Raw genomic sequence first — 27,287 nt, forward strand, 5'->3', positions numbered from 1 at the left:
TTCCGTGTCCTTCTTGCCACTTCCTCCTTATCACGTCTCTCCTCCTCAGCAGATACACGGAACAGGAAGCACGCAGGCTCCCCTGAGCCAATGACAATGCTCCAATGCAGCATTGTGATTGGTCTGACCACCGTGGTTTGGCACTCAGATGGGAACTGGGGGCCTAGGCATGTTCTCCACCCATGCTGTAATGCAGCCTAGGTGGAGAACATGCTAAGAGTGCCCAAACGTTTAGCAGGCCCGAGACGGCCAGCCAATTATTCATGCGCACTTAGGGAGTGAAAAACTCTCTTCCCTTTCCCTACTCTTTCATCTGATCAGCTCGCCCTGCCTTGCAAAACTGCCATTGCCCTAAACAAGAAAAACTAAAATGATAATAACATTGAGTTATTATCATTTTATTATTCCTTACTGTGCTGAAAAGCAGTGGGGTGCAGCTCCTCTGCCTTAGCAGAGGAGCCACCACTGCCAACACCTTCTTCAAATTGGTATAGATTGGAGTGGGAATAACAAATGTTACCCTTTAACTTTACAACACCTTCACCAAATGGGTATTGGGTGGAGTGGGAATGGCAAATTTTACACTTTTAACGTTGAACACCTTCTTCATATTGGTATATATTGAAGTGGGAATAGCAAATGTTACCCTTTTGCTGTCCAGAACCTTCCCAAAATTGGTACAGGTTGGTTGATGTGAGAATGGCAAATTAAACCCTTTTACTGTCCAACACTTCTACCACATTGGTTTAGATTGGAGTAGGTATAGTAATGTCACCCCTTCAGTGTCCAACACTATCCCCAAATCTGTTTAGATTTGAGTGGGAATAGTATTTTTCACCTCTTTAGTGTCCAATACTCCCATCAAATTGGTATGGATTGGTAAACAATCCCCTTTTAGTATCCAACACCTTCCCAAAATTGGTTTAAATTGGAGTTAGAATAGTATGTCTCACCCCTTTAGTGTCCAACACAGTCCTCAGATTGGTTTAGATTCGAGTGGGAATTGCATGTTTCACCACCTAAGTGTCCAACACCTTCTTCAAATACAAACTAATTGGAATGGAAATAGTAAATGTTACACTTTTACTGTCCAAAACCTTCTTCAAATTGGTATAAATTGGAGTAGGAATAGAAAATGTTACCCTTTTACTACCCAGAACCTTCCCTAGATTGGTATAGGTTGGAGTGGTAATAGCAAATAACATCCTTTTAGTGCCCAACACTTTCCTCAAATTGGTTTAGATTGAAGTGGGAATACAAAAAAATGTCACCCCTTTAGTGTCCAACACTATCCTAAATTGGTTTAGATTGGAGTGGGAATAGTAAATGTCACCCTATAGTGTCCAACACTTTCCCCAAAATGGTTTAGATTGGAGTAGGAACAATATTTCTCACCCCTTTAGTGTTCAACACCTTTTTCAAATTGGTATAGATTGGAGTGGGAATAGTAAATCTTTCTGTAACCCTTTGGTGTCCAATACTGTCTCCAAAATGGTTTAGATTGGAGTGGGAACAATATATTTCACCCCTTTAGTGTTCAACACCTTTTTCAAATTGGTATATTTTGGAGTGGGAATAGTAAATGTTTCCCTTTTAGTGTGCACCACATTTCCCTAAATTGGTATAGGTTGGATTGGGATTAATACATGTCACCCCTTAAGTGTCCAACACTGTCCTCAAATTGCTTTAGATTTGAGTGTACATTGTATTTTTTACCCCTTTAGTATCCAACACTTTCTTCAAATTGGTATAGATTGGAATTGGGAATAGCAAATGTTACGCTTTTTATCTCCAACACCCTCCCACAATCGGTATAGGTTGGAGTGGAAATAGTAAATGGCACCCGTTTTGTGTCCAACACTTTCCCTAAATTGGTATAGATTGGAATGGGAATAGCAAATGTCACCCCTATAGTGTCCAACACTGTCCTTAAATTGGTTTTGATTTGAGTGAGAACTGTATTTGTCATCCCTTTAATGCCCAACACCTTCTTCAAATTGATAGAGTGGAATGGTAATAGTAAATGTTACATTTTTAGTGTCTAATACCTTCTTCATATTGGGATGGATTGGAGTGTGAATGGTAAATGGTACCCTGTTTGTGTCCACACCGTTCCCAAATTAGTATAGGGTGGAGTGGGAATAGTATATTAAACCCTTTAATGCCCAACATTTTCGCCAAGTTAGTTTAGATAGGAGTGAGAATAGCAATTGTCAGCTCTTTAGTGTTCTACACTGTCCCCAAATACACCCCTTCAGTGTCCAACACCTTCCTCAAATGTCTACAGATTGGAGAGGGAATGGTAAAATTTACCCATTAGTGTCCAACACCGTCCCCAAATTGGTGTAGGGTGGAGTGAGTAGGAATAGTAGATGACGCGCTTTTGTTGTCAACACTTTCTCCAAATCGGTTTAGATTGGAGTGAGAATAGTCCATTTTACCCCTTTAGTGTACAACACAGACCCCAAATTGGTTGTAATTGGGGTGGGACTAGTATTTTTCACCCCTTTACTGTCTATCACCTTCTTCAAATCAGTATAGACTGGAGTGGAGATAGTAAATGTTACCCTTTTAGTGTCCAATAACGTCCCAAAATTGGTATAGGTTGGAGTGGGAATCGTAAATGACACTCTTTTAATGTCCAACACTTTTGTTTTTGATTCTTGCCTGCCTCCCCTAACCCTGTCGGCCGTGGTGAGTCACCAGCAATTTTTTTTATTTTTGTCTGCCCCCTATAGAGTCCCCATGGTCCATGTGCAAGCGATAGCAATATTTGAATTTTAGTTTTATTGTTGCCTGCAGCCCCGTGTTTTTCATACTGTCCTGATGGTCCCTGGTGGGCCACCAGCAATTATTTGATGTATTATTAGTTTATTTTTTTTGCCTCCCTTGAAGTTCCCATGGTCCCTAATGTATTTGTTTAAATTGTGCCTATCTTCCATAGAGTCTCGATGGGTCCTGGTGGGGCATAACCTTTTCTCTATATCATTGTCACTTATCATTAAATTACATTTATCATTTTAATTATAATGTGATTTCTGTTAAATTTATATATTTTTCCGTTTGGGTGCTCTTTTAAGTCCCTATCACCATAATTTTGTATACTTGTGTTGCAGTACCAGAGGTTGGCTATGTGTGGTGCTGGACTTACTCCACTCCTGAGCAGGCGTTCCTTAGGTTTGGGGTTTCTTTTTAGCTTTAGTAAATTTGGAAGTTCAGTTTTTGAATTTGACTGAGCTCATTCATTTGTGGGTGTGTTGAATTTCCTCCCTAAACCTCTCCCTTGAATTTCCTTAACCCTTTTTTACTACTCTCTATTCCCTCCCCATTAGGAGTAAGTATTTCCTATTTTTCCTACCCCTCCCCTGTGTCTCTCACACATTTATTACTAAAATAAATACTTACTTGTGCAGGGACTCTACTCTCCAGAGGAGAGCTCTGTACAGACAAAGATTGGAGAGGCAGAGTCATGAAGTCGACACATTGGCTTAGGAATGGCTTTTTGTAGTTCTTCAAAAAAGTACTACAAAATGCAGTTTGTGAATAGGTCCCTGTATATCTTTCTGTGGCCCTGATATTACTAGGACTTTCTGGGAGCAAATATTTCAATATATATTTTTCATTGTTTCCTACTCCTACCCATTAGGCACTATGCATAGTTTCTGCTCGCCTCCCATTTCTCCCAATATTTCTATGACAATGTCATATGACCTAAGCCAAATTGACCATCTAGGGATAGATTGTGTCTTCAAGACATGTCATATTTAAACAGTGGCTTTAAGCATGCTGTTACACCTTAGATCGGTTGCCTGGTGTTGTAATTGGCCCGGCCGCATTAGCGATTAGCTGAACCTACACGTTGTCCTCCTTAACTTGGCTATATATGAAAACACCATTTTGAATGTTGCAGCGGCCATCTTAGATCATGAGCGGCCTCGTGGCTGGCGTGCCCTTTAGTCCGTTGTCCGTTCCGCTGACCACTTCTATCTGCCCAGCAACAGGCTATTTTTAGTACTGGTCAAGCCGCACATGCGCATTTCCCACTGACCCGTAAACCTTCTGGAATGTGCACCAAACTGACCAGCGGAGTTGTGCCCCCTCCAATGAGCTGGCAGTATTCCAAAACATGACCATATATGTCCTTAAATGTGTCTTAACTCGTGCCGCCTATCTTTTATTGCCCCAAAACTGTATATAAACGGGGTCACACCGGTGTTCGGTGTGATACCTCTTGCATTACCGAAGGGTGCTGTTTGAGTGTACCACCACCCCATGGGGTCTTAATAAATTTGTTCTTTGCCTTTTACAGTTTCCGTGCCAACAGTTCTTGAGTGTAAGTGGGTTATCTCTGGAGTGTGTAGGCCTTGGGAACCCCGAATTACTTCAATTGGCGACCACGAAGGGACTCATCGGCGACTCGGATGCCCGAAGGAAGGGTCGTGACGAAGGCTTGGAAACTCGCCATGGACGCGCGCTGCCACGAGTGACCCGAGTCTTGGCTGCCACAGTGTTTTTTCCTTTCCTTCCGATCTGACCTTCCAGGTGGCGCCGGTCTCCGACTGAGTTTCCGAAGTGTCTGCATCGCTGAGAAAGTGCCGTTTGGCTGATTTGGCTTACAAGACCTTGGCAGTTGGAATCTGGACATTTGGGAATTTGGGTAAGCTTTGTGATCGGTAAGGTAGTTTTCGGACGCTTACTGAAATTCTGTGATTTGTGATCGGTAAGGCAGTCCTTGGACGCTTGCCGAAGTCCTACGATCTACGTCTTTGATTTGAGTTAGCTAACATTGTGAATTTGTGATCTTTGAACTTATATGTGTAGTGCACTTCACATAGGCAGGCATGTAGAGATGTTTCTCTAACTTTGTTTTTTTCCCCTGAGCGGCACACTTGTGTGAAGAACTGTAAGTGCCATTTTGTGTAGTGTCACGTTTTCGTGATACTTTTTGAACATGCCTGTTTTCAGCACACTCCGAGGAATGTGTTGTCTTGGAGAAGGTACCTCAATTAGATTAGCAGAAGCACAGCCGGCTCCCCCAGAGGGAACACCAAATAGGGACATGTATATAAAATGTGGCCTTCCCCCTATTATGTACAGTAAATTATGGCATAAGTACACCAAGGCCGATCCTGAATTGCAATGGCCTCTACACGGGTCGTTTGATTTAAGTAAAATACAATTTGTAGAGCAATGTTTGTTTCAACGTAGGTCTAGACAAAATATGTTTGATTGTGTGCGAATGTGGGAGAAAGCGGCGCGTGAGCGAATGAAGCGTGAAGTTGCCTTGGCGGACAAAGAGCAGCGTAAGGCTGCTTGGGATAAGGCTTTACAGCTTGAGGAAAAGGAGGCTCAGGAGAAGAAAGAAAGGGAGGAACGGGAACGTAAATTGCAAACGACTGGTCAATTTCCTATTCGTCGACCACTTTATCCTGTCCTTAATAATGAAATTGATGATTTTTCTTTGTTAGAACGGTCACCGCCTCCGTATGTTTCGCCGACGGCTCCGGATGAGGATTCAGGGGACGACGGACGGGATAAGTCGGACAAGAAGGGTATATCCGCTCTCAGGTTCACTGCGGAGAGGTCCGCTCACCTACGCAGTTGGGCTCGTAAAGTGAATAAGCGTAGTATTACTCAGGAGCAATTGTTAACAGAAAAGAAGGGGTGGTCGGATTTTGAATTGATGTACTTTTTGTCTAGTCTGGCGGATGAAGTTGTAGGCGCATATCGTGACCTTTCTGATACGTTTGAGCCCAAAGCATTGTCAGTGTATCGTGAAAATTTGACTAAAGGTGATTTTGATCTTTCAGATGTTGATGACCTGTTTGCGCAATTGATCAAGCTGCGGGATGAGACAATCCGATTGAGGGAGGAACGGAAAAAGAGCCAAAAGGAGGCCGAATTGGAGACAAATGGGCAGGCCAAAGAGTGTTCTCTCCGTGGTTCAGATAAGAGTTTTGCATTGCATGTTATGCCTATGCGTGAAGCCGCACCTTTGTATGTTCCACCAAAAGGGGAAGGTACGGATGATGATAAATTGTCGAAGGATGCGAAAGGGTATTTTTTGTATAATTGGGTATATACGCCGTGGAATAGAGCGGATGTCATGGCATTGAAAAATTCTCTACCTGATCTTCGGAAGAATCCGGCGGCATTTTATGAGGGGGTGGAGGGGGCTATATCATCTTGTGTGATGACTCTTGTGGATATAGATTTGTTTTTTGGGCTAATATTACCACCTGATATGTGGAGGCAGATTCGTAAAAATAATGACGAAACGATATTGGGGGGAACATGGAAGGAAATAAATGCTGCAGATTTAGATAGAGAACCAGCCTGTAAGCCTTGCCAGTTAATTCTAGATCTGCCGGCAGCTATCTTGAATAAATTAAAAACGCTTGTTCCCTCCAAAAAGATTGATTGGACTATGCTAACATCGTGCAAGCAGAAACCCGATGAAACGGTTTCAGATTTCTTTACACGCTTCGAGGAAGCATTTCATGATTACAGTGGTCAATCTTTGACAGATGATACGGGCCGGCATTTGTTTGTAGATAAGTATGTAGCTAATCTCCTACCAGAGATTGCAAAACGATTGAAGTCGAGTGAAAGTTCCTGGGCCACGGCGACCCCTGCGTCCTTGTTAACTATGGCTCAGTATTATGAGCGACAGGAAGTGGAGGCTAAAGAAAGTGTAGAGAAAAAGGCGAAGGAATTGAAAACGAAGGTGATGTTGGCGCAAGTTCGGAGAACACAGGGTAGAGGGAATGATAGAGGTAGACGAGGTGGAGGAAACGCATCGTATGGTCGTACGGATATTGCGGAGGATCAGTGTGCTTATTGTAAGGAGTTTGGGCATTGGGCCGAAGATTGTCCGGTACTTCGTGAACAGCGTAGTCAGCGTGGTCGAGGAAGTGGAAGGTCGAGAGGAGGTTATACTGGAGCAAGGAGTGGCGGAGGTGATCGTAGACAGGTTGAGGAGAGGGGCCGTGGCCAGGACGAACGAAATACGTTTGATAGACGGAACCAATATCAGATTTCGGAAGGAGAGAATGTGGAACATCAGGATTATGTGCATGCATAGGATTGCGTAGGATGGGGTAAGGAATCAGTTGAAGTGCCGGTAGATCAGCAAGGTCCATATGTAACAGCGGGCATTCTGGGTTCTACTGATCAGTTTTTAGTCGACACAGGAGCTACTCGTAGCGCTTTGTCGAAAAACTTGGTTCCGAGGGCTCCCCTGTCCGGCGAAATGATCACGTGTGTAGGGTTTGATGGCACACCCTCCCCCAGCCCATTGTCCAAGCCCCTTGCATTATGCATAGACAAATACTTTAGTTTTGGCCAATTTTTGTTATCACCCCATACCCCAGATAATATCCTGGGCATTGATTTGCTTAAATATTTTCGAGCGACAATACGTTGCGCTCCAGAGGGAGTGCGGGTTATCCTGAATGACAATTACCCTGACCCTGACAGATTTTATGCTATTTTAGACAGTCCAGCCTTGGCCTCTCTACCGCATACGTTGTGGGCGACCTCAGATACGGATGTGGGAGAGATGCGTATTCCACCAATACACATTACTGTTAAGGAGGGGGCCCCTCTACCACGAGTGCCACAGTATAAGATTTCGAGAGAGGGTGAAATTGCATTAATACATATTGTTCAGGATTTGATTTCTGCAGGGGTTGTGGAGGAGGTCCCTTATAATGTTTGTAACAGTCCTATTCTTCCGATTCTTAAGAGAGACACTGATGGCAAAGTCTATCGATTTATTATCGATTTGCGAGAGATCAACAAAATTGTCATTCCCCAATACCCGGTGGTGTCTGATATTACGACCTTGCTTACCTTGGTTCCACCGACAGCCACCACCTTTAGTGTTATTGACTTAAAGAATGCGTTCTTTTCCATCCCTGTTCATCCTGATAGCAGATATCTGTTTGGTTTTACGCTCAATAATAAATCGTATAGATTTTGTCGTGTTCCCCAAGGATATACTGAAAGTCCTAGCATCTATAGCCAGGCTTTGAAAAGGCAGCTAGATTCGTTTAAATTGCAGTCTGGCGTTGCGCTCATCCAGTATGTGGATGACCTTCTGCTTGCCGCTGACTCTTATGCACAATGTGAACAGAGCACACTTGCGTTGCTTTCCTTTTTGGCACAAAACAATCACAAGGTTTCTAAGAAAAAGCTTCAATACTGTAGACCCCAGGTGACCTACCTCGGTCATCTGTTGTCTAAGGAGGGGCGTGCATTAACATCTGATCGAATTCAAGCAATTTTAGACACACCAGTCCCCCGCACGCAGAGAGATGTACGTGCCTTTATAGGGTTGACGTCTTTTTGTAGGCAATGGATCATGGGTTTTTCGCATATCATAAAACCTTTGCTAGCATTACTGTCCAAAGCCACACCAATGCCTCTTGAGTGGACAGATGAATGTCAGAAAGCTTTTGAGTAGTTGAGGCAGGCCCTTTGTTCCGCACCCGTGTTAGGTACACCAGACTATACGAAACTTTTCACATTGTACGTGCATGAGAATGATGGGTGCGCGTTGTCAGTGTTAGTACAATTACACGGGGATAAGCAGAGACCATGTGCATACTTCTCTGCCATTTTGGACCCTGTAGCGCGAGGGTTGCCCGGGTGTTTTCGAGCGGTAGCAGCAACTGCAGTAGCCATACGACAGAGTGAGGGAATAGTGTTATCACACAAATTGTTGGTGTTAGTTCCTCACGCAGTAGATGCCCTGTTAAACCAAACCAAGACCCAATATCTCACGAGTGCATGGCTAACAGGATACGAGCTGACACTCTTGGCGCCACATATTACATTGAAAAGATGCGCTACTTTGAACCCTGCCACTTTATTGCCCTATCCGGCCGAGGAGGGTCAGGAAGAAAAACATCATGACTGTGTTTTCCTGACCGAGGAACAGACAAAGGGTCGTGTTGACTTACAGGATGTGCCACTTCCAATGTGGATGGGGAACTGTGGGTTGATGGATCGTGTTTGAGGCTGCCAGATGGCACGACTTCCGCAGCATATGCGATCACGACACTTAAGACAGTGGTAGAAACATCTAGGATACCACAAAAGTCGGCTCAGGCAGCAGAGCTGATAGCTTTAACAAGAGCCTGCGAATTAAGTGCTGGATTATGTGTGAACATATACACGGACAGCCGGTATGCCTTTGGAGTGGCCCATGACTTCGGGCTACTTTGGAGGGAACGTGGGTTTCTGACATCACATGGAGAGCACATTATGCATGGAGAGCTAGTGCGTGATCTCCTAAATGCATTGCTTGGCCCTAAGAAAGTAGCGATAGTGAAGTGCAGTGCCCATAAAAAGATTACGGATAAAGTGGGTCAAGGGAATGCCTTTGCAGACAGCATAGCCAGACAAACGGCTATGTCCCGAACTAGCTCCCCTATGTATGTGGTACAATCACAGGCTGAGCGATGGAATGATGCTAGAGCAGAAATATTGGATATTCAAAAATCAGCTACTGAATCTGAACTTGCGGCTTGGGCAGCAGATGGGGTACTAGATGATGAGGGTTGTTGGAGAAGTAAAGACATGGAGAAGTGGAAATTGCCTGCGGCTTACTTGCAGGCGATGGTCCAGATGACGCATGGACTAGCTCATGTCGGGGCTCTGGCAATCACTCGGCTTTTAACACGAGTTTGGGAACATCCCGAGATTGCTAATACTGCAACGAGAGTAGTGCAGACCTGCCTGGTGTGTTTGCAACACAATCCTGGAAAGGGGACCCATACTCCGAAAGGAGGTTTCGTTCCACCTTCGGCACCATTTGAAGTGCTTCAAATGGACTACATCCAACTCGAGCGTTGCAACAACCTGAAGTACGTCCTAGTGGTGGTGTGTGCTTTTAGCAAATGGGTTGAGGCCTACCCCACGAAAGACAATACGGCTTTGACGACAGCTAAGGTGTTGCTTAAGGAATTCTTTCCTCGCTTTGGAGTTTGCAAATTTTTGTGGAGCGATAATGGGCCCCATTTTGTTGGAAAGATTGTGGAATATGTACTGAAGGGGTTAGGGATTCAGCAGAAGTTCCACGCTGTATTCCACCCTCAGTCAGCAGGTTTGGTCGAGCGGTACAATGCTACGTTGAAGCTCAAGCTAGCCAAAATTGTAGCGTCTACATCGTTGAAGTGGCCAGATGCTTTGCCGCTGGCACTGCTTTCTCTTAGATCAGTACCCCACTCACGAACCGGCCTTACGCCTTATGAGGTGGTGTTCGGCCGCCCGATGAATATCTGGGGGGTGCCCAAGCCGCGATTAATACATGATGTGCCTTGTGTTATGATGAATGATTATTTGGCACGATTAACAAATGATTTGCTCTCTATTCATCAACAGGTTCGAGAAGCGCTCCCTGACAACTCTACTGGAGAGGGCCATGATCTTCGTCCTGGTGACCATGTAATGGTTCGCTCGTTTGAGAGAGCAAGCAGTTTGGAGCCCAGGTGGAAGGGCCCCGAGCAGGTCCTCCTTGCGACCCGCACCGCAGTACGAGTGACCAACAGAAAGCGGTGGGTGCATTCGACACATTGTCGCCGTGTCTCTCCGGACCTGGTGACTCCTGCTGTGTTGACTGATTATAAGGAGATTTTGGAAAAAGAAAAGAGCCCAGCTGTGACGTCGCCCGAAGTTGAGGGAGCCTTCCCGGACCAATCTGCTACCGGAAGAGAGCGTTACAACTTGCGCCCACGATAAGAAGATTTTTGTTTTGTCTTTTTTAATGACTGGTTGGTTACCGCTCCAGGTTTGTGAAACGGAAACCGGGAATTCCAAGGGGGGGGGATCAGTTCTGCCAGAGTAGCGACACCCGTCTTGGCCCGGAGAAGAAAACAACGGCTACCTCGGAGTTCAGCACCGTATTTTTCCTTTTATTTAGGGTATACACGTACGTGTATCTGAGACTTTGGTGAACAATTTGTGAACAATTTGTGCTATTTGAGACTTTTCACGAACATTCTTGAACTATGGCATCAACGGCATCCCGGGATAAGAAAATATTGGGTGCCTTTTTCTTTGTTTTGACCATTGTGGTGATAGCTGTTATAGCCTGGGTAGTTGAGCTTGTGGTGCCTGTACGTGAACATTTGCTGCCAACCACCCCTGCTCCGTCTGAACATTTTCATTTTACACTGCCCTTTCATGAAGAGCGACATCGCCAAACGTACTTAAATAACAGCTTCATTCAGATTCTTCACCACACACATAACATGACCAATACTTCAAATTGCTGGGTATGTGGGATGTTGCCAGGGCACCAGAAGAGAGGGGGCACTCGACTTATTCCACTCCCATTTTCGCATAATGGGTCATGCAACGCTTGGTACACCCTCCTCTTTACTATGAGATGGCCAACCAAAGGGGGGGTGCTTTTCCGTTTGAATAAAGTATGTTTCCATGACAAGGATGGGTTTCCCCGGGCTGAGGGCACTCGTTTCGAATGGGAAGAGTACAGGCCTGACAATGTGTCTGCCCCACGTGTATACAGCAACCAGAGGAACATTAATGTCTCTAATGCCCATGTTATAAATGTCATTGCTACAAAAGCCGATTTATGTATCAGGAACAAGGGTTCGATTGCAGTGGGGAAAAGCGAATGTAATACTACTCTCACGTTTGATAGCCCGAATGGTATTTCATTTGTTGCATCACGAAATACATATTTTATCTGTGGAACGAAGGGCTACCATCAGCTTCCATTGGGGTGGTTGGGCACGTGTTATGTATCGTTTGTGTTACCTCCCGTATTCATTGCCCCTCCGATGTATCACAATGATTATACTTTGTACCATGATTTTGTTCTGAATAGGGTTAAACGAACTGTTGTCCTGGAGGACATTGACCAAACGGACACTGCATTACAACAATATGTGGACTTTAATCTGGGACTATTCTCCTTTGTGGGGGCTGCACTGAACAGCCGGAAAATCAGACGACTGACACGTGTTGTCGAGGCTGTTGCGAATGACACTGCCATTGCTCTGGGGAATATTACCGAGGAACTACAGATCTCCAGAATTGTCACCCTCCAAAATCGAATGGTATTGGATGTTGTTTTGGCTGATCGTGGGGGGGCATGTAGGATTATCGGAAGCAGCTGTTGCGTATACGTCCCGGACAATTCTCCATCTGTGTATGATGCTATTTCCAAGCTTCATAAAATAGCAGCTGAGATTCACCCGGACAATGGAACATGGACACTTTCGGGATGGTTCTGGTCCATGCTTGCAACTTGGGGCTGGAAATTGTTGACGATTCTCTGAATACTTGTAGGAGCCATGTTTTTTATATGCCTATGTATTCAATGTGGCCCAGCTTTATGTTCAATGTGTTTATCAGCTTGTATACCATCAAGACGAGCTTTTGCCCATGACAAAATGATGCTTCACAAGGAGGTAACACAAATAATGTTAATAGACATCGAGGACGAACATCCTGACTATGTTCACTATGAGGTAGATTCAGCTAACCGCTAAAAGGGTCGTCTGTTGTAATTGGCCCGGCCGCATTAGCGATTAGCTGAACCTACACGTTGTCCTCCTTAACTTGGCTATATATGAAAACACCATTTTGAATGTTGCAGCGGCCATCTTAGATCATGAGCGGCCTCGTGGCTGGCGTGCCCTTTAGTCCGTTGTCCGTTCCGCTGACCACTTCTATCTGCCCAGCAACAGGCTATTTTTAGTACTGGTCAAGCCGCACATGCGCAGTTCCCACTGACCCGTAAACCTTCTGGAATGTGCACCAAACTGACCAGCGGAGTTGTGCCCCCTCCAATGAGCTGGCAGTATTCCAAAACATGACCATATATGTCCTTAAATGTGTCTTAACTCGTGCCGCCTATCTTTTATTGCCCCAAAACTGTATATAAACGGGGTCACACCGGTGTTCGGTGTGATACCTCTTGCATTACCGAAGGGTGCTGTTTGAGTGTACCACCACCCCATGGGGTCTTAATAAATTTGTTCTTTGCCTTTTACAGTTTCCGTGCCAACAGTTCTTGAGTGTAAGTGGGTTATCTCTGGAGTGTGTAGGCCTTGGGAACCCCGAATTACTTCACTGGCTTGGGACTTGTGTTTGTAATGTAGTGACGAGCGCTTTTGCTCAGATTGTATGCTCCACATTGTCTTCAGACATGTGTCTCTGACTTTTAACTTATTTTCTTTCCTTTGCTTTATAGTAATCTCTGGATTTGTTTTGTTCAGTTCAATGAAATAAATAGTCGTTGCAGGATTAAAAATCCTTCGAAATATCCATTTAACCTTAACTAATCCTGTTAAAATGTGACAACATAGATGCCTACCTGTTGTACGTTTTCATTAACCTGCCCCAGACACTCCTACTTGGCCTTGCTTTTCAGCTTGGGCATCCATGTCCTTGGAGTCACTCTCAGTCTGTAGGCTCTGAGACTGAGCTTCTCCTGAGTTAATTGGGGTGTACTTGGGTACACCTCAAGTACATCGCCCCACCCCCCTGGGGCCCGGCAACGTGTTCCTAAAGTGAACATCGCATGCCTTTCCATGGCGAAGTCTCCGCCTTGGAAACGCATTAAACCGCCAACATCATAATATGGATGGCGGTGCCTGTAAGGCACCACCACCTTATTGCAGGCCTTTTCTGCCCAGTAGGCAATTGTGACAATTGCCTTCCAGCAGAAAAGCAGCAGACAGTCTTTCCGTCCACCGCGGTACCCCCGCCATGCTAATTTTGCGGGGGGGGGGGGGGGGTAAAAGGCCGTCAGGCAGCGTGTTTTGGCGGGCGGATCGTCACCGCCGTTAGGGTGGTGGCGATCAGCCCACCATGCTAATGGGCCCCTTAGTGCCTCTTTAATTTCTAAACCACTTCCAGGCACTTTTGTATTAAAGGAAGCCTGAATTGAGGGAGTCGCACATTCACTTGCTTATCTTGTTATGGCCTGGTGAACCCTCTTTGGGCTCCTTTATTCCTGCCCATGTCCCAGATGACAATCAAGGCTTTTGGTTCGACCGTGCTCTTTAGGTTTGTTGACTGCGGGTGTTTTTCTTTCTGAAATTTCCAATTTTTCTCTTCCAAGGTTATATTTTGATTCTTGTATTATCTCACATATTTACTTAAACTTCGATCATAAGTTTGCTTCAGGAGCAGTAGGTCGTATGTACTTATTAAAAAGTCTGTTTTAATGTCATTAAGAAGATCCGCCTTTGACAAGTCCAATTACATATATTTAAAAAATTGGAGAAAACACAAGGGCGATCAATTGTCATTTTTTCTTATGTTCTTACAAAAACATCACGCTTCACAGAATTACACGTTAAGATCCTAAAACAAGGATAGATCATTATTTAAAAATTTACACATACTGCGAATATCCTTTCTTGCTTTAGAGGCCCATACAAGTTCCAGCACGTATGGGTGAAATACACAGCTATGAGGGTCGAATTCTGGACAGTTTAGAAGCACCTACAAACAGACATTAAAGCCTTACTCTAAGAGCGTAACAAGCAGCAACCACAGTAAAACTATACTAACTTACATGATGACTAAGGCCCACATGCATCAAGGGTTTTTGGAGTCGCAAACGGTGCGATTCCTTAAAATCGGCCGTTTGTGATTCCAAAATCCATTTTTGGAATGCATCATACATTTTCAGAAATCGCAACATTTTTGCGATTTCTAAAAATGCGATTACTTTCAAGAAATCGCAAATTTGCGATTTCTTAAAAGCAATGCATGATTAGTTTTAAAATTGTGAATTCGCAATTAGGGTATCAAATTTACAGAGTGGTTGAACCACTCGGTAAATTTGCAAAAAGTGTTAAAAACGCAGCAAATGCATTTTTTAAACATTCATGTTACGGACACACATGTCCTTAGGACATGTGTGTGTGCAACATGATGCGAAAACAACATTTCATGGGTGCAGGGGGGGTTCATTTGAACCCCCTTCACCACCCTTGAAATGCAATCAGGATTTGCGATTTTCAAAGTGCGAATTCGCAATTCCCATTGACCCCTATGGCATAATATTTTCGATTTGGTAGAAATTGCGATTTCTACCGAATCGCAAATAATTTGCGAAAATATTTATGCATCCCGTTTTGCGAATTCTAAAATGCGAATCGCTATTTTTCGCACTTTAGAACTCGCAAAATCCCGGGATGATGCATGTGGGCCTAAGAAACTGAGCAGATTAAAATGGACCCGCCTTCATGTTACTCTCCGTTAAAAATGCATTAAAACATTTCCAATTTGCCGTGTTTGTTTGGATCTCAAAAAAAACAATTGACGTGTTCTGCAAATGTGCCTTATCCTCATGTGTTCATTGATCAACCGCACTGTAGAATTTCTAACCATGCGCTTAAAATATAGAGTATGTTTGCTCCAGAAATGTATTTGCTTTTGCGTAGCAACCAACAATCATAAACTTGCCGCGTATAGAACACGATTTTTAAATATCATGTGTTAGAGCACAAATATTTAAGCGCTGTATGAAATGTAATTGTCATGAATTGTACAATAATATCTCCTTATTCTATGAACACACTGCCGAAAAGCAACATTCTTTGGAAATATTACTTGTTGAAATCGACAACAAAGAGAAATATGCGCCTTTGTATTTAATGGACACAAAGAGAGGGATTTCGTGCCATGGATCTGTTATAATTTGAAAGGGTTTTTTATGCTTTGTAACACTAACTCCCAGGGTCATGATGAATGAGGTAGATACACAGAGAGCATTTTGGGCAGTGGCAGGAAATTGCTGATGAGGGAATCTTTTTTTGCACTGCATTTTTGGTGGCCTGAACAGGGGCACAAAGATGCAAAGGCCCACGACAAAAACACATTGTTGTATCTGGTTCTCAAATATGCTATAAATACACAATGAATATTTGTCCTGCATCTGCGAGAGGCAGGGGTATTATTGCCTGTGGTGGGGACTAGTGGGGGTGGTAGGAAGGGGGTGGATGTGGTGGTTTGGCCGACCCACTAACTCAATTGGGCTAATTCTCGATGGCCCCAGTTAAGTAAATAAAAGGCTTTGAGCCAGGTACCTTGCTGCTTTAGGGGCTTTTGGGAACAAAAGGGGTTAGGTCCTTTATGTGGTGAGGGGTAGACCTAATATCAATAGTGAACAACACAAAGTACCCAAACCACAGTGACTCAATACGTTTTTTGATACAATGTAAGAAACCAATTTATTGTCGCTTCCCTAGACACCATTATTTTGTGTCAATCATTTTGTATTTTTTATATTTTCAAAGAATTGCTGACAGAAAAAGACATTGATTGCAAATATTTACAAGGCTAAACAAACTTTAACAAACATTAAAGGCAAAGACTATTTACACATTTAGAAACCATTATGTCACACATTAGAAAGTATTCGCACATCAGACATTAAATAAAACAATTATTGAAAAAATAATACAAAATGTTTTATCACAAACAACAAAAAAATTGTAAACACTGAATGAGAGAAACTAGGGGTTGGGAGGATAGAATATAAGTAATTAAATGACTTATATATATTTTAATGCTGGACCAGCCGGTCCTAGCTTTTGTACAACAATGATACTTTGTATCTCCCAAACAACACTGCCGACGCGTTTCTAGACCAGACTGGAGTCACTGGTCTGTCATCAGGGCTGTATGTGTCTTGTATCTGTAGGATACAAAAGCAATGTTTTGCTTAGTCTAGTGTGTGGGCTCCTTATTACCATGAAGTAGCTATAATGACGGTGTGCGCTACATACCAAGGCTGCTCAATGTAGAATTTCAGAGGGGGTCTTTTGGAGGTCTGTTTAAATGAATAGCGTGGCCGAACAGAGAAGCCTGGAAAGATTTTAAGGATGTTTTTTAATTACATGATTGCTTCATTCATTATGCTAGTGGCTGAGTCAGTTTGGGGAAGTGAAAGCGTACCTTTTACTTTGGGTAGTGCCGAGTGCTGGCAGGATCCATTAGGAGCAGCGTAACCATCAATTTTGATTCTGAGATATGGGAGAGATTGACATTCAGAGGCTTGGCGGCGTGCAAATGGTCTTTCACACTCGCTTGGACAATTCAAAGAAAGGTTGTCTACCTTGATTTGATCTCTCGTTTGCGCATGAAAGGGGTTGTTAATTTCAGCGTTCTAAAGGGAAAAACAAAGCGCGATCTTAGTGGGATGTTCTTGCTAGTTCAGCGCTAGGCGAGCGCGTGTTAGTGCAGATGGGGCAAATACCTGTAGCTGGAGCTGCTGCTCTGTGCTGCTGGATTCGAATTTCTCTCAATAAAGATGGCCGCCGCCACTTCCTGTTTGTTATATATGCAAAAACTGTGCTGATGCATTATGGGGCATGTAGTCCCATAAATCGCAATTACTTAAAAAAATGTTTGTTATTGTCAGAAAAATCATGAGTGGGTGCTGGGCATATTATCGTCAACACCTTATCGTAGTTTGGAAGTAATGGGTATATCACTCCCAAATATTTGATGTATTGTTTGTTTTAAAGCAAAGAATGACTCTGCTAGGATGTGCTAGCATTTTTGGTGGCTTCTCAGGGCCAGGGACCTATTCTCATGAGATAGAGGACCAAGACCAGCGGGCAAACCAGGGATGTCTGACCGGTGCAAATCAGGACAGATGTAATTAGATATGCGCTATCTCAGACAGGTTATTCAAACCAGTCTGTGCACTGTTAAATTTTAAAATCAGATACGCTTCTTTTTGTAACAGAACGCGCTCCACTTCGTGGCATTTTGACCTGGAATTCATAGTGTACAGAACAGTCCATTTGAATTCTTGTTCATTGTGGGACTTCTCACAGACATGCTACACCATTGGAGCAAACATCACCTTTTTCTTAATTCGTGATCGGTGCTGGCTTATTCTTTGGTTGACTTGCTGACTGGTTTTTCCAATATAAATTAATTGGCATGGACATAGAATCATGTACACAACGTTCTTTGTTCTGCAATTAGAAAATTCTTTGTGCTTCCACTTGATCGCATGATGTACAAACTCGTCGCCTTCTATTGTGCTGGAGTAGGCGACGCAGTTACCACACTTGTGGTGGCCCTCGATAGGCTTGAGATTACATTGCGTCAATAAGTCGCTCTTGGGCTTAGGAATAACCACATCAGCTCGGATGAGTTCCTGGCCAATGCTGCGATTTTTTCTGTAGGCAAAAATGGGTTTGGGGAACGGGAAGCTCAACACCTCCAACAAATGCCAATTCCTTAATACAGCCTGTCTTAGTTTGTGTGTGTCCAGGCAGAAGGTGGTGACGCACATGAGTTTCTCCAAAGGTACGCGCTGTTTGGTTTGTAATAAACATTCTCTAGGCGTATATTTGGCACGCTTAAGAGAATGTTTGAGGAGCTTCCGTGGATAACCACGCTCTTGCATATCACAGCAAAATGCTTGGGCATGCAGCTCATAGTCTTGTATTTCTGAGCAATTCCGTCTTATTCTTAATAATTGCCCATAGGGTAAATTAGCTTTTAGACTGCGGGGATGTGCACTCCTGTGGTGTAAAATCGTGTTTCTGTCGGTGTCTTTCCTGAACAATGATGAAACCAACCGACCGTTCACACACCTCATATCAATATCCAAAAAAGTCATCCGGCTAGGGCTATTTTCTATCGAGAATTTTATATCTCTGTGCCTAGTGTTAAGCCATCCGTGAAAGGCCATTAAATCGGTCTGGCTCCCCTGCCACAGGAGCCAGACGTCGTCTATGTCCTTGTACCACTGTAGTATTTGATGTTTAAAGGGATTATTCCTGTCCACAAACCTTTCTTCAAACTGCGCCATGAAGAGCACCGCCATTTCTGGGGCATAAGGACATCCCATGGTGGTGCCCTTCACTTGCATTTAGAACTGACCGTTAAAGGTGAAGTAATTTCTCTTCAGTGCTATTGCTGCCAATTCTAAAATGAAGGCAGTCGGAACCCGATGTGGTCTTTCTATCATGTCCAGATATAACTGCATGACTTCTAGGGCTTCTTCCTGGGGAATTTGGGTATACAAGGACATAACGTCCATTGTAACCATGATTTGCGATTGCGGATCAAAGATGGTACCTTCGACTTTGTTCAAAAAGTCGGTTGTGTCACGCAAATAAGATTTAACCTGCCACACAAATGGCTTTAGAAAGAAATCCACATATTGCGCTATCGGCTCTAAACAGGAGTCACAGCCCGACACGATGGGACGTCCGGGGGGCTCTGTCAAGCTCTTATGTATCTTCGGAAGAAGATAGAGGACAGGGGTCCTAGGGCACTTCTTTAAGAGGTAATCATACTCCTTATTGCCCAGGAAACCACTTTCTTTGCCGGAGTCCAAGACTCTCGCAATTTGTCCCTGGATGTCCTTTGTGGGGTCCTCTGTTAGTGCGCGGTACCAGATGGTATTGTTGACTTGCTTCCCACCCTCTGACAGGTACATAGGACAGGGCCAGATGACTATCGCCCCGCCCCTGTCCGCCGGTTTAATCACTATGGAAGGGTCATTTTTGAGCGAACCTATTATGTCTCTCTGTTTTTTACTCATATTTTGTTTGGTAAAGGTCTTGGCTTTCTCCATCTTGGTGATGGAAAACAGTAATGTCTGTTCGAAGGCTTGAACCTGTTTTGGGATATTAGTGTAAGGAACAAAAGTAGATTTGTTCCTCAAACCAGTTGTTTCTACACTAGAGGTTAATGGAGCATTGGCGAAAAACGCCTTCAGTCTGATTTTACGGCAAAATTCTATTGCCTCCATTTTCAATTTGGTGAAATTGGTGTTCCTACTAGGTACGAATTTTAGACCAAGATTGAGTACTGTTTCCTCCTCCATAGTCAGAACTCTAGATGACAAATTGACTACAGTTGAGAAGTTACCTATGACTTGTAATTGCTGCTCCGGGTTCGCATTTCCCATCGTATCTTGTACCTGGGTTTTGTTTGTTTGCCTTTGTCTAAAAAAGACACTCCCTTCTTTTGGTTTCTATTGTCCGACCCCGTTAAATCTGAAGAAGATGGGCTTGAGAAAGTACTGAATCGGTTTCTAGATCTGCCCTGGTATGTTGATAAGGCGAGAATCTGATTGTGAGTAGTAGTCCTCACGTAGGAATGGATAAACTTGTTCTATTTTAAACGCCTTGACGTCGCGCTCGTATCTGTTGTTTTTGGCAGTTATGGTATTGTCCTTATGAATATCTTTGTCTATTTTGTCCAGAAGGGACTTTGCATCGGTGACCACCTGGCTGGTCTCAATAGACTTGGTCAATTCCTCTATTTCCTGTGCTTCCTTATTACATAAACGTTGTGCCGTTTCAATGGTATGGACCATAAGGTCCCGGCTGCATTTGGTATTAATGTAGCTAAAACCTTTTTTATACTCCGCATCTTCTGATAAGTTGACGGGTACGTTTTTCACCTGAAGTCCCCAAGGGATAGTTCCACCCTTGAGGTGCCTCAAGAGAAAGTAACCGTGTAGCTCTGTTCTCACGTGTTTTTTGCGTAGTCGACTCAAGTTGTCTGATTCGTTCTGCTCTTTTGCGCTAGTGCTCAAAGCTACCGAGGAAAAAGGAGATGAAGCTATCAGATTTTTAATATGTGTCTCAGTGAAAGACAGAGTCTCTTTTTCTGCCATATTTTGGAGAGACTAAAAGTCCCTCCAATCAAATGAATGTATTTTAATCAAAGGACTATGTTCAGTCCAGAAACCCTCGCGGGTATGCACCCGCTCTATCAATTGGGAACAAAAGGGGTTAGGTCCTTTATGTGGTGAGGGCTAGACCTAATATCAATAGTGAACAACTTTAGGGGCTTTGTCATGTTGATCCAGGGCTGATTCACAGCAGGTGTTCAGCTTCCCATTTATAAGCATTTCTAAATTTAAAAAAGTAACTTAATCTGACGTTAGATAATTAGCTCCTGTGCTACACCTCCTGCCTGTATCCCAGTCACCAATGGTGATACCTCACGTACACTTCTTTTTCATGAAATTATACAGACATCACAAAATATCCTCACATATTATCAAGAAGGTCCAGGTCCATCATTTCTGAACATGGTATTGTTCTACCATCCAAGTATACACATGAAACAGTCATAGTGCCTATTGCAATACATGACAAACAGTTGCTCGTGTTACCCTTATCGTGGGGTTATATAGTCTCCAGTGTTTCTGTCAACAATGGTATGTCATGTTATAAGATTTGTAAAGCACATGACTGTCGAGGCAAAGGGACACCCCTTACACCAACCCAGACCTTTGGGACCATAGCAACCAATTGAAAATGATATCCCCTCACTTTTTCACTTATCATTGGTAAACAGCCTTTACAACGAAACTTTTACAACGCACTACCATTACAACTCGGTCATTACAACGCAAACCATTACAACGCATTGCGCTGGGGGGCGCTCTAGGATAGGGAATAAGTTTAATTTTCTATCCAACACCTTCCCTAGTGTCCACGGGGACTGGAGTTGGAATAGAAAATTAAACTTTTCACTATCCAGCACCTCTAAGCGCTATGCGTTGTAAAGGTATGCGATGTAAAAACCGCGTTGTAAAGGCAGGCGTTGTAATAGCCTGCGTTGTAAGGTCATACATCCCTTATCATTTTCATAATTTCATGTCCTATATAGTTTCTTGCACTCACCATTGTTACTCTTCTTAGCAGAATATTCTCTAAATGGTTCCCGAACAAGTCAACGTGTGCCCTAATCAGAAGGGTCAGTGGAAGACAAAGTGAATTCAGGACCTCCCTCAGGAATAATTCCAAAATAGACTCCCACTTGGTGCTTTTAATATTGGATGTATTCAGTGAATATAAATGACCTTACAGCAGTAATGTACCAACAAACGTAGTAGAAATCATCAAATCAATGGTATGCCCATGGCACATCAATTGGCAAAAAAAAAAAAGTAAACCAAATCAAAAAAGTATATTCAAATATCCAAATCCTTAATATAAAAAAATCAAACAGTATTTCTTTCGGCGCTTATGGCATAAAAATACATAACACAATATGATCATGATGTAAAAAGATTAAAAAACATATAAAACAATGGGTTACATAACAAGCTGTTACTCTTAAAGCACTTACAATAGATAATGAGGAACACAACCATTCAAATGTTAATTACAGTAAGAAATAGATAAAGTGCAATCCACAAACATAAACTGCCTTGCGTCAGGGCAGAACCTAATTCATAATTCTTACTACTAGGGAATATTTGGGACAGTTATACAAATATGACACAACATTATATCATTTCATACAGGAATCAATTGCATCAGCCAGATGATTAGATCGCCTCCAGCCTCGCCATCAGATACTGGGATGAGCGCAAAAACAGTTTGCTTGTGTCAAATCTCAACATCCTAAGGGCCTCTTAACTTTTTTTTCATGCCCAGACACCGACACAGTGGAATTATCCAAAACCTCCAAGAGTTCTTGTAGACAGGGCAGAAAAACAAGATGTCTTGATGGTTTCATTGGCAGCACCACATCCCATCGGAGCATGGAGACACTTGGCAGTGAAGGAATTAAGTGGAAGGGTTCAATAGCGAAACTGCAGATAGAGTCGCTTGGCTCGGGGTGGCTTGAACTCACCCAGAAAATCCTTTTTCGTGTAGGTTGCCTTGACCAAAAGAAAACCGTCAGCCAAGGTACCATGGCTCGCTGACAGATGCAGGAGGGAATCCCTATACTGCCAGGAGGCTGTTTTAATGTGGAAATTAGGGATAGCGCCTGCCATACCAGGTGCCCACTCTAAGCTGGCTATCCCAATCTCCCGCAATGTGGTCTTCACATATTTTATCTATAGGATACTACTGGAGCTCGCTTAGGAGAGAATTTCGATCAGTACTTGTGGGTAGGACTCGAGAAACCGGACTGCCCAAATCCTCCTCCAGTAAGCAAGGGGGGTAATCCTGCCATGTCAGATAGTGATCTTAGCCTAAAGTCCAACCTAAATATGTTAATTGTGTGATTTATAAATTTTTGGGGGGATGGTTTTGATTTGATATGGCTGAAGGGTGAGTGGGAAATGAATTATATTAATAAAAAAATGTTCATTTAAAATAATTATTTACATAATAAATAGTTATGTAAAAAGTGTCATTAAGATATTGTTTAGGATGCATATTAGATGTGAGTTGTTGCATTTGTAGAGGTAAAGGGTTGGAAGTTAATTAAATATAATTAATTCATTCTGAGTTAATTATTAATATTAATTTAGAAATTACTAATTAAATATGTACATTATGAAATTAATATATTTTACATTTTTATACATAAACTGTGTGCTGTTTGTTTTTTACAGATAAAGGGTGCAAAGGTAATTACATATATATCTTTTTCATTAGTTAAATATTAACCCCTTCGCTGCGGGGTTAATTCCCCCACGGTGCAGGAGGGAAGGGGGCGCGTGCAGCGCCACTGTGGTTGTGATGAGCTCAGCTTGTCACACGGCACAGTGGCGCTGTGCTCATGATGAGCTGAGCTCGTCATGACCTCGCCCGTTTTTCAGAACGTTCAGCACAGTGGGGGAATTAGACCTGCATGTGAACGCCGTGCGTGTCATGACGAGCTCAGCTCGTCATCAGCACAGCGCAGCCGTGCCTCATGACGAGCTCAGCTTGTCATGAGCATGTGAGGGGTTAAAAATGTTGTAATAGATGTTTAATTATGTGAACTGTGTAAATAATATGCATTTTAATATACATTTCTAATCTGTGTTGTGTAGTTTGTGTAGTATTGCAGAGATACCGTCTGCTGCACTTCAGATGAGCTCAAGGAGCCCTCCGGTCCTTCGGAAGGTTAGTAATCCCTACATTGAGTACGGTGCCTATTCAGGCACCGTCATAGGGATTACAATTTACCTTTCCACCTGCCCTTTCAGGATGGTTCGCTTGCCATGAAAAGATAGGCGGCGAGTGCCTTGGGGGGCCCCTAGCAATGGCCCCTTTCCCGCATGGCCCTCCACTATTGTGCCCCCCTAAACATACCTGCACCATGTGTCAGGCCACCCATGGTGCCAGACACATAGTGCTGGAATGTTTTAAATGTGTTTATTTTCTATTGCGGTGTGTGCTGCAGCCACAGCACACATCACAATATAAAATATACACATTGCGACTACCCTGAAGGCAATCACATCGGAATTCAGGCAGTGGGACCACTGACTTCTAGTCGGCGATCCTGTCTCTGCCATGGAGCCTGTTGGACTGATCAGCATCGTAATCACACCCCTAGTTTGGTATTTTAGCAAAATAATTATTGTTTTACTTTATGATATATATTAAACATTGTACTAAATATTTAATTTGTTCCTTTTTAAAATATATACATTTTAACATATTTATATTTATAGTTAATAATTATAGTTTTGAATTTATTTTATTGAAGTGAATATCTTTGTTTCTAGAGTACAGTGGGAGTACAAAATTATAGCCATCCAACATTTATCCCACTCTTGTACTGAATGGAGTGAGAATAGTACATTTTTCCCATTTGCAACCCAACTCTTTTTTTCCTGTTGCACTGACTGGAGTGGAATAGTGCATTTACCTCTATGCATTCCAACACTTTCCCTATTGTGGAACTGACTGGCATGAGAATAATAATTTCTAGCCCTCCGCAATCTAACACCTTCATTTACCCTTCAGAAATCCAACACTTTTACTTATAATGCACACACTGGAGTGGGAAAATTAAATTTTAGCCCTCTGCCATCCAACACACTCTCTACTGTTGCACTAACTGGAATGAGAATAGTACATTTTACTTCTCGCAATCCAACTCTTTCCCTATTATTGAGCTGACTTGAGTAGGAATAGTAAATGTTACCCGTCCGCAATCCAACACTTCCCTATTGTTTCACTGACTGGATTGGGAATAGTACATTTTACTGTCTGCAAACAACACTTTCTGCCCTGTTGTACTGATTGGATTGGGAATAGTACATTTACCTCTCTGCTATCCAACACTTTACCTAATGTTACACTGACTGTATTGGGAGCTTTTTTTCCCCGCTCCCCGATTAAAGTATGTTTCCTGCTGTTGCAGTGTGTAGAGTGGGAATAGTAAATTTTACCTATACTGTGGTACATATTAGAGTGGGAATGGTATATTTATTATTTATAGAATTGTATACTATTGTTTACTTTATTTAAAAATAGATTATTAAGTTTTTGTGTACATAAAAATTAAATATTTATAATTAATTAAATTTTTACCTTTAATAATTTGTTACTAAATTGATAGTTTTTATGATGCTTACTTTTTAAATTATTATTATATTGGTTTATTTGGTTATTGGTTATTGGGTGTATATATATTAAATACAATTATTATTAAATATATTACATTATTACATTTAAAATATTTTAAACATTGAAATATAAATTGAAAATCTTAAGGCCTTTTTATGAGTTTGGTGTTGGTAACTAACCCTCTTGTTACCTCCAGGAAGTACCACACAGTAAGTTTGCTGAGAGGTTTTGGGGGCCACCCTCCCCCTTTCTCCACCACTCTGCAAATGCCCCACTTGGCACACTACTAGTTGGCTCTTGAGGGTCATTGGGGGCCAAATATCCCTCCAGCTACCTCCCTTAAGACCCACAGAGCTGGATTGCTGTGAGGTTGCCAGAGGTCATGCCCTTTCTCCACCACTCTATAAACATGCCTCCCTGCACACTGCTGCTTGGGGGATAAAGTCAACTTTATTTCTGAGGCTTTCAGGAGGCAAGGGGACCTCATCGCCACGCCAGCAATGTGCTGAGAAGTTCTTTGCAGAGTGATGGAGAAAGGGGGTGGGGCCTCCTGTGAGTTTCCAGCTTTTTTTGTCTACTTCTGAGGAAGGGGGGCATCCACTTATCAATGGGACTGTGGGGGGAGGTTGAAGGCCCCCAGGGTCCCTGCCAGCTCCTTCCTCCTGCGGGAGCCAAAATTGCATGCAAATCTAGGGAGCTGAAGACATGAAGCTCCCTGGATCTGTTTGCTTCACAACCGGCAGGAAAACAGACACTGATCTCCTTTCAGCAAGCAAGAGCACTTTCTGCTTGTGCTTGCTTAAAGCAGAGCTGATTTCATGGTGCGAGCTATGCTCCTGGCATGCCACAGCAAACTGCAATGTCCTGGGCACTCCGGAGCATTGCAGGAGCCAGCACTGGGGATGGAGGTCCACAGGGCCATCCACAGGCCCACGAGAGGTTCACCTCCAACATTTATCAAGCCCCATGGAGATGGTGGCCCCATTATCTAACTTAACAGAGTTGGCTCGGGTAGGTGGTGGTTCCCGGGGCTGCATAGGTGGGCTGGCGCCCCCCATGCGTTAATATTTGATATAGCCCCAGGAAGGTGGCAGTCCCCTGTGCTGCGTGGAGGGGCGAAGCCACCCATACATTATTAGTTAACTTGGCCTCGGGGAGCTGGCAAGCCCAGGGGCTGTGTGGGGGCTGCATGGCCACGCGCATATCTCTTATATCTAGCCCTGGGGAGGTGCCAGTCACTGGGGCTGTGTAGGACCTGTCATTATTTTCAAGAGCCCACGGACCTGGCCCACCCGGGGGCCTGATTTAAATGAAGCTCAGGAGTTTGTGCTACGTTTTTTCTTTTTTGCCGGCGGAGGTCACAAATCTAACGTGACTTCCGTGTAAATGTTTTTAAAAAAATGCTTTTTTGGCCCTGTAGGGGCATGGTTCAACTGAGTCACAAGATGACTGCCAACACTTCCTAGTTTGAACTGTTGGCAGCCAATCGCATAAAAGCATGAGATAGGCAGCAGTTGCAGCTCAACCAATTCCCTAGAGATATGTAACTGGAAATTTCTTTACATTTCTCAGCAACTACTGAATGGATTTACACCATTTAAGGAAAAGAGTACTTTCTGGACCAAGAGCTACTTTTTTACCATTTGTGGTGTAATTCCATTTAGCAGTTCGCGCTGTGTCTGTATCTAAAGTTTCTTAAGGAAATTACCATGAAGAAAAACATTTTGGGACCCCCTTTTTCCTGGCCCCCACTTGACAGATCACTCCAAAATTCTCAAGACAGCAGATGAGGTGAGTGGTTTATTAATTTTTAAAATATTGTGAGGATTCTTAAGCGGCAACAAAACAAAAACTGCTTTTCTATGGAAATTAGGTCATACTGGCAACATAGATATATATATATACATATATAATGACACACATACACATATATATATATATTACAACCATTCATTCCAAAACCTCCAGGTATGGCGAGAAGGAACAAAGCAAACTCCTCTT

The 27,287-nt window shown here is 43.1% G+C and overlaps 1 pseudogene; it reads left to right on the forward strand.

Moving 5' to 3' along the window:
- The first annotated feature begins 22,531 nt into the window (after positions 1 to 22,531).
- The window catches only part of LOC147707382 (uncharacterized), a 112,736-nt pseudogene continuing 107,980 nt past the window's right edge, over positions 22,532 to 27,287 (forward strand).

The sequence above is a fragment of the Lissotriton vulgaris genome, chromosome 6, assembly GCF_964263255.1.
Source record: "Lissotriton vulgaris chromosome 6, aLisVul1.2, whole genome shotgun sequence".
NCBI lineage: Eukaryota > Metazoa > Chordata > Amphibia > Caudata > Salamandridae > Lissotriton > Lissotriton vulgaris.